Source organism: Haliotis rubra, unplaced genomic scaffold, assembly GCF_003918875.1.
Source record: "Haliotis rubra isolate DU_JTF1 unplaced genomic scaffold, ASM391887v1 Scf18, whole genome shotgun sequence".
Lineage (NCBI taxonomy): Eukaryota > Metazoa > Mollusca > Gastropoda > Lepetellida > Haliotidae > Haliotis > Haliotis rubra.
Window position 1 is genome coordinate 1,163,655 of NW_025765780.1, and position 14,218 is coordinate 1,177,872.

The following is a 14,218-nucleotide window of genomic DNA, read 5'->3' on the forward strand; positions in this document are numbered from 1 at the left end:
TGACTCTGATGACAAATTTTTCATCATATCTGAATCATCCATGAAAATGTGTCTGGATGTAGCAGAGAAGCATGGACGAAAATGTTCCAATAAATTGACTGTTACACAAGTCAGTTATGGTGGCCATGTAATGAAGATGAAGGTTCGCTGCCGCAAGTCACACCAGTATCGTCTGGCGTCATCACCCTACCTACCAGACAACAAATTTCTTGTGAATGAGAAGGTTGGACATGCTTTTTACAGCTGTGGTATGTTACCAGTCCAGTACCAAAGGTTCTGTTCAGCTGCAGGGATAGGTAATCTGTCACGGAAATATAGAGAACAACAACTTACCACCTATAAGGCTTGTGTTCAGGCAGAATATACTGACTCGTGTGAAACTTCATTGTTAGAAGAAGTTGCTGGTTATGAAGATTTGGACGGCATCAACATCATGACAGACGCTCGTCATGGTTGGAGGAAAAATGCCAAGGATAGTAGTGTGGTGGCCATTGGTGACTACACACATAAGGTGTTAACATGCCAACATATAACCAAACAGAATGATCCTGTTTCACAACGGCACGAAAGGGTTGGAACAGTGGAGATATACAAGTACCTCGAAGAGAGAAATGTCCATGTTAATGTACATACCCATGACAGAAACCTGTCTGTAAATAAACTCATTCGAGACAGTGGAACAATCAACCAAAATGACATATGGCATGGCGTAAAATCAGTAGCCAAATCTCTTTCTGTTGTATCTACGGGACCAAAGTACAAGCATGGCAGTACCTGGCATGAACAGCTGTCAGACAAAGTGCAACCTGTTGCTACACACTTCCATCACGCCATTCGGAGTTGTAACGGTGACAGCGAGAATCTGAGATCCTCACTCATAAATGTTATTGAACATTATAAGAACAATCATTCTGATTGCAGGTGCAAGGAAGATCCAAACTATGAACCATCACGTATAGTGCTCACAAGTGAGAAAGCTGTGTCATTGTTGAAAGGTGTTTTCACAAATTCCACCATTTTCAAGTATGCAGACGACTTCAGTTTGGCTAAAGATACTTTCTATGTTGAAAGTTTCAATAATGTTATGAATATTTTTCAAGACAAACGAATCTCATTTTCTGGCAGGATTTACAATATGAAATCTCAATTAGCTGTTTGCCACTGGAATGAAAACGTGAATAGAAGCTATACTTCTGAGTGGCATTCAAGGAATCCTGGTGCACAGAGATGTCGCAGGAAGAGGAACTACAAACCTGTCTCCTACAATTACAGGCGAAATGTATGGAACAGATATCTCGGGAGATTATTTTGACCTAAAGCTATATCTTGCCATCAGATAATTCATTATTTCCTGCTGGCCCTCTAATTTGCTAACTTGTTTATCTTTACTGTCACTATTAATTATCTCTACGGTGTTACTTCATAGATAAAGTCTTGAGAAAGCTGTGAAAAATGGTATAACCTCGAGAAACAGCGATCATGGAAGTTGAACAAGACAGACTCTCTCTCACATTGATGGTTACTCCTCTCCAGAGAGAAACTATATATAATCTGTTTCATCATCATAACTGGGATATAATAGAAGTTCCCCATTCCGAGGCAACAGTGACAACACTTCCAGGTATGAATGAACCTGATGGTGACCCCGAGTTTGTCATTCAACAGAGACCTGATACAGATGAGTGTCCTCACTGTTTGTGCAAACCATGCATAACAGACCCAGTGAACAGGCAAATGTGGTGGGAGGAAGATATCCTTCAGGAGAACACGAGAAATTCGCAACTTAGAAAGGGACACTATAAGCGATTTTGGACCATGCTTCTTCACCGAGGTGTATGGAGAGATGCTCGGTATCAAGAAAGAAAGAGACAAGCATTACAGAGACATTTCAACCGACATCACCTGGTGTGGACTGGAACCAGACACCAGCGTGACTTAATGCCAGATTGTGTCATAACGTTAGTTCGGACATGGCTCCCCAATCCTGCAAATAAGCCATATATGGGACATACCTGGAACTGATATTATATTAACGTTATGTCTATGTTATCGTTGCTATATTCTGTGCTGTTTCCTATTCGAGATGCTGTTTTCAAGTGGAATGTATTATTCTCTTAGGAAGGTAATTATATAATATACCATAATTAAAATATGTTATAAATATTATGTATTTAATTTAGAGAATTATATTACAGCAAAACAAATTGTAAATATTAAATTAGTATGAGGACATAAATTGTTCACATAGAGTATAAATGAAGTAATATGATTGAATTTTGTTGTAAATATTATTTGTTTGTAATAGAAATAGCTTTTGAGAAAACGTTGAATTTATAAATAAGTAAATTATCCTAAAGCTTCTCAAATGAGTCTGTCATTTTTGTCTTCATGAAATGAAGGGAAGGGTTGTTGGACATTTACTATCAGGCACATGTTTGTTCTAGTAGTAAATTCCAAGCTTAACCTTTGACATCCCCAGACTCCCACTGGCACTTGCCAGGCACCCAAAGCCGTTACAGTCCTGTCATTCATGGGCAGATAACATCTACACTGCTGAGGAGTAGCCAATGGGTGACTATTTGGGAACCCGTGGGGAATTTGGAGGTTTGCACCCCGGCCTTTAATGACTGTCTGTGAAATTAGTGATTAGTGATTCTGTGTGAATGTGTCTGGGTCAGGTGTGTCTGTGATACACTGCCTATCAGTGTGCATGTTGGGCCAATAATTTCCTTTGTTTTCAATGCTGTAGTATTGATTGTAACTGACTGGAAGAGGGAGTGAAGATACAAAATTGTAATTGCGAAGATGCCAGCTCATTTTATAACATTCTTATTATAAAACATAAAACGTGACCAAACAAAATGGTACGAGAATGCATCTCGTTCTTGCTCGGGAGTTTGAATAAAGAGAAGAAGTTTCAAATGCAAAAGGCATTTCATTTCAAATGTAACTACAAAAATATGGTGCATGAATCACTAGTCTGATATCTTGTGGCTGGGACCTTCACATGTCCAAGAGGATATGCCAGCAGAATCAAAGTGTCATCCTTTAATACAAGCATTTAATTCACGAATGAAATGTCTATTTCCTGCGACGTATTACCCCGCCAAGTTTGAACGATACTCCTTTCGGTCAAACTTGTCACTATCAGGGTTACACATGTATACGACAATTCCTTTTTAACAGACACTGAAACAGATGGGCCACAATCAGTTTCATGTACAATTGGCATCTGTATTAGAGAAAGAACACCTACTCTACCCACAACCATCTGCTCATGAAGCAGTGATGAAGTGGATGCCACCTTAGATCAGAGAAACGCACAGAATAGACAAAGAGGTTTTGTCCCCAGAAGTCACGTTGGAAAGTAGCTGGCGGATTGGCTTAATTGCAAACCTGGCGATCCTTCTTGCAACGACAGTTGTACTGGCAACAGCAGTTCAAGAACAGTAGGGCATACTCTCTGTCGTCAATGCATTAAACACAACGTTACATGCATGTAAAATCGTTACACGAACATAGAATACGAGATGATATCACTTCATCCACCTTGTAACACAGGTCACCTTGGGTCCCCGGGCACGATCTTGAACTGTCTGTATCAACTGCCCAGATACATGATTTGGTGTTCATGGACTCTCGCCTGTTTAGCATCTGTTGTTGTCACCATGGGACATTGTCGTATATTCGTCGACTGTTGTCATCAAATTTCCAGAATCGACTATATGTTTGTCCTCTATATATTCGTTACCTCTAAATTTCACAAAAATAAAACCGATGCTTTACATTAACAACCCCATCGCGACATTGTTTCGGACAACAAATGATGACCGTGACATGCAGGTTAGAATTCGCCTAAAATCCGGATAGGGTGATCATTCGGTGTGTATTATATATCAATAATATATTCAAATAATGGATTTGATTTCAGGACGTATTGCGATGTGTCTTAATTTATTTTCCTCATTGTCTTTGCCAAGGTTATCTCTCGTTCCAAACCTATAATATTTTCTAATATTACTACATATAACAGATCCCTGAAATTGTGTTGACGTGCATTGTACAAACAGAAATTAGACAAACTGTTCATGAATCCAATCACCATATTTCTGCCTGAGTCTGACTCCATTTATACGACAATAACACAGTGCAGTAGATACAACCAAAAGCGAAGGGCATGTTGGTAGTCGACAGAAATATACCAAAACATGTGTCCTGATACTCTGTGTTGACACCATGACAGGCCTGATGCTAATTGCAGGCCAGACAGACGCAAAAGGCAGGTCAGAGGTCAGGACGAACTAATTCTCACATTTGTTCCTGATTCCGTCCTCTGTGATAGTTATACAAACGCTAGTCCGGGCAAGTTAGCCAATGGTGTCCAATATTATTTCCTCGCCATTCACCAGGAGGCGACTATATCCACTGCTGTGTAAAACTACAGACATCATGTATTTGTAAGTAATATCCTTGGACACATTGTGACATTACACAGGGCCTACATTTAACTTTCAATGGTGACATCAGAACAGGTTGAACCCTTATCGGCGACTAGGTTAATATTTGTTTGCTTGAAGCACGGGGATATGACTGTGACAAGTCATTACTAACAGTTTGTGTTAGAAATTAGCACTGGGTACTATTTCGTCTTCTGTTTGGTTTTATATACACCTGAAATTATTCTGTATTGACCCAATGTCTCGCCCGGTTAAAATGTCTGATGACAGCCTTGATATGATTTCCATGTCAGCATGGCAAGAAGAATGAAAACAATTACACTACAGATAGATAACTTCTTATCATTCAACATCTGGAATGGAACCTCCCCCACATTCTACCTTGTAAGGTCTCTCTTCTACCTTCTATTCTTATGAACCAAAATAAGTCCACATCATATTATTATTGCACATCAACGTAAATTCAGACCTTCAGTCAACAAAGTAAAGTCAATCTCGGGAAATATCAGTTTAACATGCTTAGGTGCCCACCACGTATGTTCTCGAATAAACTAGGACAGCTAATATATTAACATTATTGAAACATATCTCATGTTTATGATTAAAGTACCTTTCTTGAATACTAATTGGTTCAAAAGATCCCAAATAGGGTAACTGAAAATCCAGCATAAGTGTCATATCTAAATAAATTAGAGAATTATATATAAGTATTTTCCTATCGTATAAAGACACAGTGTATTGACATGCAAGACAAAATCCCCAAGTGCATCAAATGTACATCAGTTGTCAGTTGATACGCACAACACAACCTGTGTGGAAGCAAATGGTCTCCATGTCAGAGCACAGCATCCCGACCTACAATATGTTTGTACAAACTGTTATCATTGTTACCACCCATTATGATCACCTACCAGTATATATTGTAATCGAATTGTTGCTGATTTTAAGTTTGGTAACCGAATGTATATGTCGATGTTTAGCTCTAACCATGTGTATGTCACGTTGTACGTGATGCTTTAATACCTGATGACAATACAGGAGCAGATAAAGAAAGGTCTTTTCAGTAGATCAATCATTAAGAGAAACATTTTGTCCAAGAATAGCATCAATTTATAACATAACGTCGTTGCCATGACACATTTTATATCCTCATGTTTATCTTGAAACAGACACGGCATTGATTGCACTTCTGTGTGGACGACAATATATATTTCTACTGTTCACTTTGGAAATCAATGACTGTGAGCGAGGAGAGAAAGAAGTAAAATGAGAGAGACACATTCTAAAACATATGGTATCATACATACCAACCTGCCTGCCTAACCTACCTGCCCGACAGCGAGCATGCATACATCTGCTTAGATCTGATGTCAAAAGCTTACTGGACCTGACTGGTCAGTATTCTCCACCAACTTAATGGAAATTCAGTACAGCGATATGATAACTGTAGTTCAACAGAAACAGTCAGATTTGGTACAACCACGTGAAGAGTCGATTCAGTCATACTTGGTACGACCGCATGAAGAGTCGATTCAGTCATACTTGGTACGACCACGTGAAGAGTCGATTCTCACAATGCAATATTGTGGCATTCCAAAAGTGCAAAAAAAATTAACAGAAGTTACAAGTCACACTGTGCAATAACGCTTGAAAGCTACACAAACCCAATGCTTTTAGAAATGTCATTCCATTCTATGCATGAGTTCTATGGTTTGGGAAAATATATCCAGTCATGATTCATGTAAAAGTGTTGATTTGTCCCAATTGCTCTTGATATGCCCAAGGATGCCGTGCTGGTGGTACTAAAACAAGTTCAGTTTTCATGGAAATGTATTTACGTGTGAAACCGTTGATCCAAGAAAGAGAAAGTTTTCAATTATGACGCCTTTAATTTGATTTGAGGAAAAGGTTTTGGGTGACAATGAGATAAGTAAATGGCACAACTAGGGTTTTTTATTAGATTTTAACATTTCCACTCTTTAATGTTTATGATAAAAAGATGGTATAGGTTCATAAAAACAGTCATCTCCCACATTTAAAAACTGTCTGGTCACATTGGTTGCTTCTCCTTCGCATCATATTCAAGTGCATAGGCGTCTTTGTGCTCTCCACAATGATTCGACACAGATATCCATATACACATTCAAATAGTTTCTTACATTTTCTCTTGGAGTGACGACATACTTGCAGTTACCACTATGGCGGCTACGTCTTGTATCTGTGCAAATAGCTGCAGGACGCACACATGTCGTTCCATGTTATCAACCACAACACCGCACCTCTCTTTCCATGCACAATATAGTAGACAAATCCACACCAGTCAGAATGCAGTGAAAGGTTCTGACTAGAATTATAAGGGAAGCTTTGATGAAACTCCTTCAATTTATGAAGTCATGACGCGACAGAATTCTAGACTGTAGCTGCAATGGTTCAGTGCTAGATATTTTAATGTAAATCTCAATATTACGTCTCGATAGTTTGCATCCAGAATTATGAAAAGCTTTAATGTTTGGAGTTCATGACTATTGCTGCACTTGTTCAGTGCTAATACATGTTTATGTATCTCCAATAGAACGTCTAGATAGTTGCATCCAACCACAACTAGGAAACGGCAACATTTGATTGTCAATTTTGCACATGCTATTCTTACTTTAAGCTGTATTCCAGTTATAAAAGAGTAATCTGTACTACAGTCTACCATAATTGTATTGTTACAGTTTGTAACAATTAGCAAATTAACAAAATGTTACATTGCCAGATGGCACATTATATATGTATTTTCACCTATATGGTTTACTGACGCCAAAGAAAGTCCAAGCGGTGAATAACGTCAGCTCAATTGACGTTCAGACAGGTTGCCTAAAATATGAGTTATGTACCTATGAACACCCTGCATTACCTGCATTATGCAATATCTATATATCAGTAAGGTTCTGAGATCACCTCCATCTCCATGTTGGCACATATCGCCATCAGGATTATCTTAACATTCTAATCAATTGAGTGCATTTGGGAAGCGTATTAAACAATGAGGCATTTTGGGCGCATGAAGTTTTTAAGAAACATTTTTTTCAAATGGTTTGCACTGTAACACTGGTATAACATCGCACCTCCACTCCTTCTGCTACACAGTCCCGAGCATTGGTAACACTGATACACAAGGAGCAAATGGTTAACAGTGTAATGTTGAAATCAAAATATACAAGCTCTCGAAATAATATACAAAATGTTTGACACAACTGTGCATTGTCAGCTTATTATGTAAATACTGCCACTTTTTCAATGCCAGAGAGATTCAAATAGAATGGTCTGGGTGAGGTAATTGAATACACCTAATTTACTGAAACAGGAGTCAATGCGATGTGACACAAACGCACATGTTGTAAAATATGTGTTCAGCGAAACGTATATTTTCTAAACAAGTGTTGGTACAAACAAACGAATGAGGCTACAAGAATAACGGAATTAGTCCGCCGGGTAATCTAATTTAATAAACAATCCATTCTCTTTACCATAAGTTACCAATGCAGCAATATAATGCCCAAGTCGACATCCCGTTTGTGTAGTACCACTACAAGAGATAACGAAATCACAAATCAAATGGGCATCCACCGAGATGACGTCACATCCACATTTTCAGCAACTGCTGCTGCAGCACGAGTGATTAAGAATGGCTTTGAACGAATGAAAAATAAATTCTCTGTAAGAGAATTAAACATTAATTGAATGCACAAACTCTATATGATTTCTTCAAATCTCTTAATAGCTCTAATTTAGCATCCGTCTATAAAGACTTGATTTCATCGACCAGAGTATCTGCTACAACGACAGTGTTTTATATCACATTTGATGGATAGGAACGAACGTCACACTAAATAGACCCGTGTCAATATCTTCGCAGCCAGGATAGCCCAGAGTCTGCTATTATAGTGATTACGGGCAAGGATCGCGATCTGTTACACTTAATATGTATTGAAGCAATCAATTTCCGATTATCTTGTAGAAGAGGTCAATTCGTATTTGACTAGAAAGTCATTGTTTTCACAGTTCCTCACAACCCCATGTTGTGCTTTGCCCTTTAGGTTGACTATGTATCATCGCTTAATTCTCTGTCAGTTTCACTCATTACCCAGCTAAGCCTTGCCCGATCTCGATGTAAGTGTATGGTCGTATATAAAATTGATTGCGCCAATCGCAGAAGAAGTTGATATTTACCGGTGTCAAACATCCCCACGAAGCTGTTCATGCGCTCCCGTCTGCAATTGAATGTAAATAGTATGTCGTTTTTTAGAAGGTAGTTTCTAAATCAATTTCCCTCAGATTATGTCAGCTCCATTGTCTTTCCTATAACCAATACATGTATAGGTCAAACAAGTCATGTACCGATAGCACACCATGTAACAGCTTAACTTTACAGGTGATTCGCTTTTGTTCTTGAGGTCAATATGAATCTGTTAGTACCTAAGAGCTTAATTAATGTCGCTGGTTTTCATAGCCTTGGAAATTTCATCTCATTACAGGTAATTCACTTTTGTTTTGTATTCAATATAAATCTATTAGTAACTAGGATAGTCATTCCTATAACCAATAGATATATAGGTCTTGTCAAGTAGGCCATGTACTGATACAACGCACTGTGTAACAGCTTAACTTGCAATGAGAAATCGTCATAGTTCTTGTGTTAAATCCAAAGTTAATCTTGCACTGTTTTCGTTATTACCCCTGGGAATCTCATTGGACTTGCAGTTTACAAGTAATTCGCTTTTGTTTCGAGGTCATTATAAATCTATTAGCAACTAAGATAGTCAACCTAAAAGACCGCAACTCTGCGTCAGCGAAGATTCTGCGTCAATAACATGAAGGGATTGTGTCCGGCAGGAAGCACATTTTGGGTAAGAAGCTGATTTTATGCCAGTAACAATAACAGATAACAGTCTGAACAATAGGCACAAGACGGAAACCCACACCGCACGGAAATGGTGATTTGATGAAAAACATTAGTGAGTGAGTGAGTGTCTGAGTTAAAATGTATCGTCACATCGGCAATATTTCAGCCATATTGTGATGAGAACAATTAATTGGTATACTTAGTAAGTAATAGTAAATTATACAAAGCTGTCTACGAAGGACAGTAAAATAACTAGATTATCACAGAGACGAAATTAACACTAGTAATTAAATCTAAAACAGTTTAACTAGAGATGACAATACAATATAAACACGGGCTACATATTACCAACAACTGAAGGTAGATCACCATACTAGGGACCATGGGGACTTACAGTAAATTTGCTTCCTGCATGGACCCTAGCTGGATTTACACCATCCCTTCAGCTATTAGCAATTTTGGATATTCAAGGCACAAATTAAAAGAACATATATTCTACGATTAAAAATAATAGTAGATGTAAATTTACATTGAATGCTTTGGGAGGAGGACAATAATTTTACAAATTTTTCCTCATCCTGACTCATGCTCTTTTGCTTGTCTTCTTCTTCTTGCGAACATAGTGGAACACTTGTATCTCCTTAATTGAAGCTCCCTTCAATGTAAAATCACTAATTGGTACTCACCAAGAGTTGCCTCCCTTGCCCTTTTGGCGGGAACAGGGGTCGCCACCCTCTGGCCTCATGCTTCACTCTCTCCTTCTTCGCCCAGTGAGCAGGATGTGAGAGCGCCTGTGTCTCCTTACACACTATATCCTTTGGTTTTTCTTAGTTTATTACCTCTTATAGGTTACTATAGAGGTATAGCTAGTATCCTTCATTAATTTGCATTGATTATTAATCGTATTTCTACTGTTTATTCACGTGAGTTCGTGATTGTTCAGCTAGTATTACGTTGATGAAAATCTGTACTATTTGCAGTTTACGTTTTTCTGTTGCTGACCCGCATGTATTATGCCCTAGTTGTGCTACGCCTTGTGCGTTTGATTCACGTTGCAGTTACTGCATTAATCTATCTAATTCTGCTTTTCATAAATATCTTTGCGTCGTGAGACGTACTGCAGATAGGTCACGCAAACAAGGGTTAGACATGGCCGATACATCGGATTCCCCATCCAGTCAGCTGCTGTCGATCGACCCCCTCCCGTCTGGTGTTCCGCTAGAGACTCCGTCGGAAGATGGGCGTGGGATGCAGTCCGCCACCTCTAAGAAGCGTCCTGCCTCCCCAGAGGTCCCGTCATCGCAGCTAAAGTCCAAGAGGGCCTCGACGTCTTCTCAACGCAGACTTCGGACCGCCAGGGCAGCGTCGACCTCCAAGGGGAAGTCTACGAAGTCGTCAAGAACTTTCTCAGCCGAGATCGTTCCAGCCGCCGAACTGGGCCTCTACGATGATCAGCTGATCATCATCCCTGACGTACGCCACAAGAAGCGACCGGTGACAGCTACAGTGACATCAGCAGAGATCGCCATGCAGCCTTATGTCTCTACACTGATGTCAGACGACTTCCCTGAGGGCTCAGCAGCTGTCATCGCAGAGAGGGCACCGACCACTTCGTCGCAGACCATCCCAGACGAGCTGTTGCGGCAGATCATGACCATGATGGAGGGCCACTACAGACGGGAGAAGCAGCCAGCCCAGGGCCTGAGCAACGCAGACGACACCCCAGAGGCACCCCCAGTCAGCGTAGCAGCCACGACGAAGCAGCCTTCGAGAAGGAAGTCACAGACCACCTCGACGAAGGACCCAGATGTACAGTCTTCGCTAAGGCCTTCGCGAAGACGGGAGAGATCGTCACCGTCCTCAGCCTCATCCTCAGATGCGGACTCAGACCACCAGACATCACGGAAGCCGTCACGGAGGTCAAGGCGCTGCTCCCCAGGTCCGGACGCAGAGGAAGCTGCACGAAGGCCGTCACACAGATCGTCATCGTCCAGAAGGACGTCGAGGGACTACTCAAGAGCTTCGCGAAGCTATCAACATTCTCCTCGCAGATCTCCGAGAAGGTCATCCCATAGACGCAGATCACCTAGACGATCTCCACGCCTATCACCACGCCGATCTCCATGTACATCACCTCGCAGGTCACCACACAAGTCGGCACACAAGTCTACAGTCAGGTCTCCCCAAGCGTTACCCGACATAGAGATAGCAGCCTACAGTTCACCATCAGAAGAGCATGAACCTCTTATCACCGATGCTGGTACAGAAGATGATGGAGGCATCATCTTCTCAGACGCTGAGATAAGATATTGGATGGTAAACAACCTAGATTTATCTTCACTGTCCAAGAGTGGCAACTCAGCGCAGACATACCTGATGAAGGAAGACGATGCAGAGGTCGTCCCCCTACCTCCGATCGACCCGATTGCTGCGGTGCCACAGAATCTAGATACAGCCTTCCATAAAGCCACGAAAGTGCAGACACCACATCTGCCGAACTTTCACACTAAGAAGTTCTCCACGCACAACATAGACCCCTTCCTGAAGGCACAAGACATCGATGACAACTACAAGCTGATCAGCGATGTTAAGAACAAGAACTACAAGATTGACGATCGCAAGCTGGTGCAGATAGAAACCATGACGAGACGCATGTTTTTTGGCCTAAATAGATCTAGAACGATCAATGAGACACTTATCACCAGATTTCGTAATACGACCTCTGAAGATGATAGGATGATCTACTCGGCCCTACTGATGCAAAAGAAGGACCAGCAGTTCCTTACAGATCATCTCACATCTGTCTCAGCAGCGCTGACCTTAGCTCGTCGTCAAGGCCTCCTCGCTTCCTGCAGCTGGGGTGAGAACTTTACAGCTCCACTCTATACAGCCCCGTGGTCTTCCCCATCCATCTTTGACGGAGGAATAGACAAAGTCTCCAAGGAAGTCACTAAGGACTCCAGAGAAGTCCTTATGATCAAGTCGATGGACACGCTAGCCAGCGTCATCAGGCAGACTTCACAAAGATACTCAGGGAGATCTAAGTTCTCGGGACTACAGAAAGCACGGGATAGGAAGATAGCCAGCGCCAGGGGAAAAGATTATTTTCGTCTATAGAGGACGCCCATATGGCAACTATAGAGGAGGGTCAGGAAGAGGCAGGACACCCAGAGGTTCCCGCAACTATAAACGCTGAAAGACAGGTTCGGAACAACTGGAGTCTTCCATCCCCAGCCGTTCCAGTACAACCGTCACAAGTGGGTGGACGCCCCCAACTACACTGGGAGAACTGGGGAATGTTACAAGACCCTTATGTCTCCAACATTCTTCAACACGGATTTCGTATCCCACTACAGGCCACGCCTCCGCTGACAGTCAACCCTCACAAGTTCGACTTACAGGCACAACAACTACCAAAGTTAAGAGAGGCTGTTACATCACTCATAACCAAGCAGGCCATAGAAGTACTAGATCAAGTAAACATCGAACCAGGCTTCTACTCCCCAGTTTTCCTAGTACCCAAGAAAAACTCCAAGGAGAAATACAGACTCATTTACAAAATGAGCTTTTTCAACAGGAATTATCTATGCAAACCACCAAAGTTTCGCATGATACACCTACCTCAGTTAGGGCAGTTGATTCGCCCCATGGATTACATGGCCAGTATAGATCTGCAAGACGCATATCTACACATCCCGATACATCCCGAATCCAGGAAATATCTAAGATTTACACTAGACGGGCTACATTACCAATGGAAAGTACTCCCATTCGGAATATCATCAGCCCCCTGGCTATTCACGAGGATAACGAAACCTATTGTCACCTATCTACATCGTCTAGGGCTACGCAGTGCGTTCTACCTCGACGACGGGATACAAGTAGATCAAGATCCACAGCGTCTCAAACTACAGTTAAACTACATCATAAAGCTACTAACACAGCTAGGATGGTTAGTAAACTTACTCAAGTCGGACCTAGTACCATCGCAAGATCTGCAGTTTCTAGGCATTCGATTTATCACGAATCTCAACCGTATCGTCGTACCAGAAGACCGTTGGCTCAAGATCCAACAGACCATTCCGCCAGCTCTACTCTCTCCGTTACCACTACGACAATGGCAGAGCTTGTTGGGTCTCCTCACATCAGCCCAAGACATGACAGTCAGAGGCAGATTACAGTTACGCCCATTACAGGTCTTCATCAATGCACATCTCGACGACCTACAACCATTCAGTCTACCGAAACATCTCAGACCCCATCTACTATGGTGGACCAGGAGGTCGAATGTCTGCGAAGGTATTTGTTTAGAAGAGCAGGAATTCAAAACCTATCTATATGTAGACGCGTCGCTCCAAGGTTGGGGAGCTCATCTTGCCAACCGGACGGCATCAGGGTTATGGAATCAGCAAGAAAGCAAGCTCCATATAAACATGTTAGAGATGAAAGCTGTAATCAACGCCATACTTCATTGGAGCACCATTCTACAGAATGCGCACTTAATGATTCATACCGACAACTCGACAGTGGCGTTCTATGTGAACAAACAAGGCTCAACGAGATCACTGAACCTATTGACTTTAAGCTTTCAACTGTTCGATCTAATCCACGATCTAAACCTACATGTCAGAGCATGTCACATTCCCGGAGCCAAGAATGTACTAGCAGACGCACTCTCTCGGCCACATCAACCGTCACCGACAGAATGGATGCTCAATACAGAAATATTTGCACAGATAATCAAGCAAATAGGAGCGCCGCTAGTAGATCTATTCGCCACACGCTTCAACAATCAGCTACCGACATTCGTGTCACCAGTCCCAGACCCACAAGCATGGGCAACGGACGCTCTAAGCATATCTTGGGAAGGCCT

The 14,218-nt window shown here is 41.6% G+C and overlaps 1 long non-coding RNA gene across 1 annotated transcript; it reads right to left on the bottom strand.

The window, feature by feature from the left end:
- Nucleotides 1–2,156: 2,156 nt before the first annotated feature.
- Nucleotides 2,157–13,995, bottom strand: LOC124273333. The gene is made up of 3 exons (XR_006897615.1): nt 13,986–13,995; nt 9,965–9,975; nt 2,157–2,627 (listed from the first exon to the last, which is right to left on the bottom strand). It is a non-coding gene; the product is annotated as an uncharacterized LOC124273333 (long non-coding RNA).
- Between the last annotated feature and the right edge of the window lie 223 nt (nt 13,996–14,218).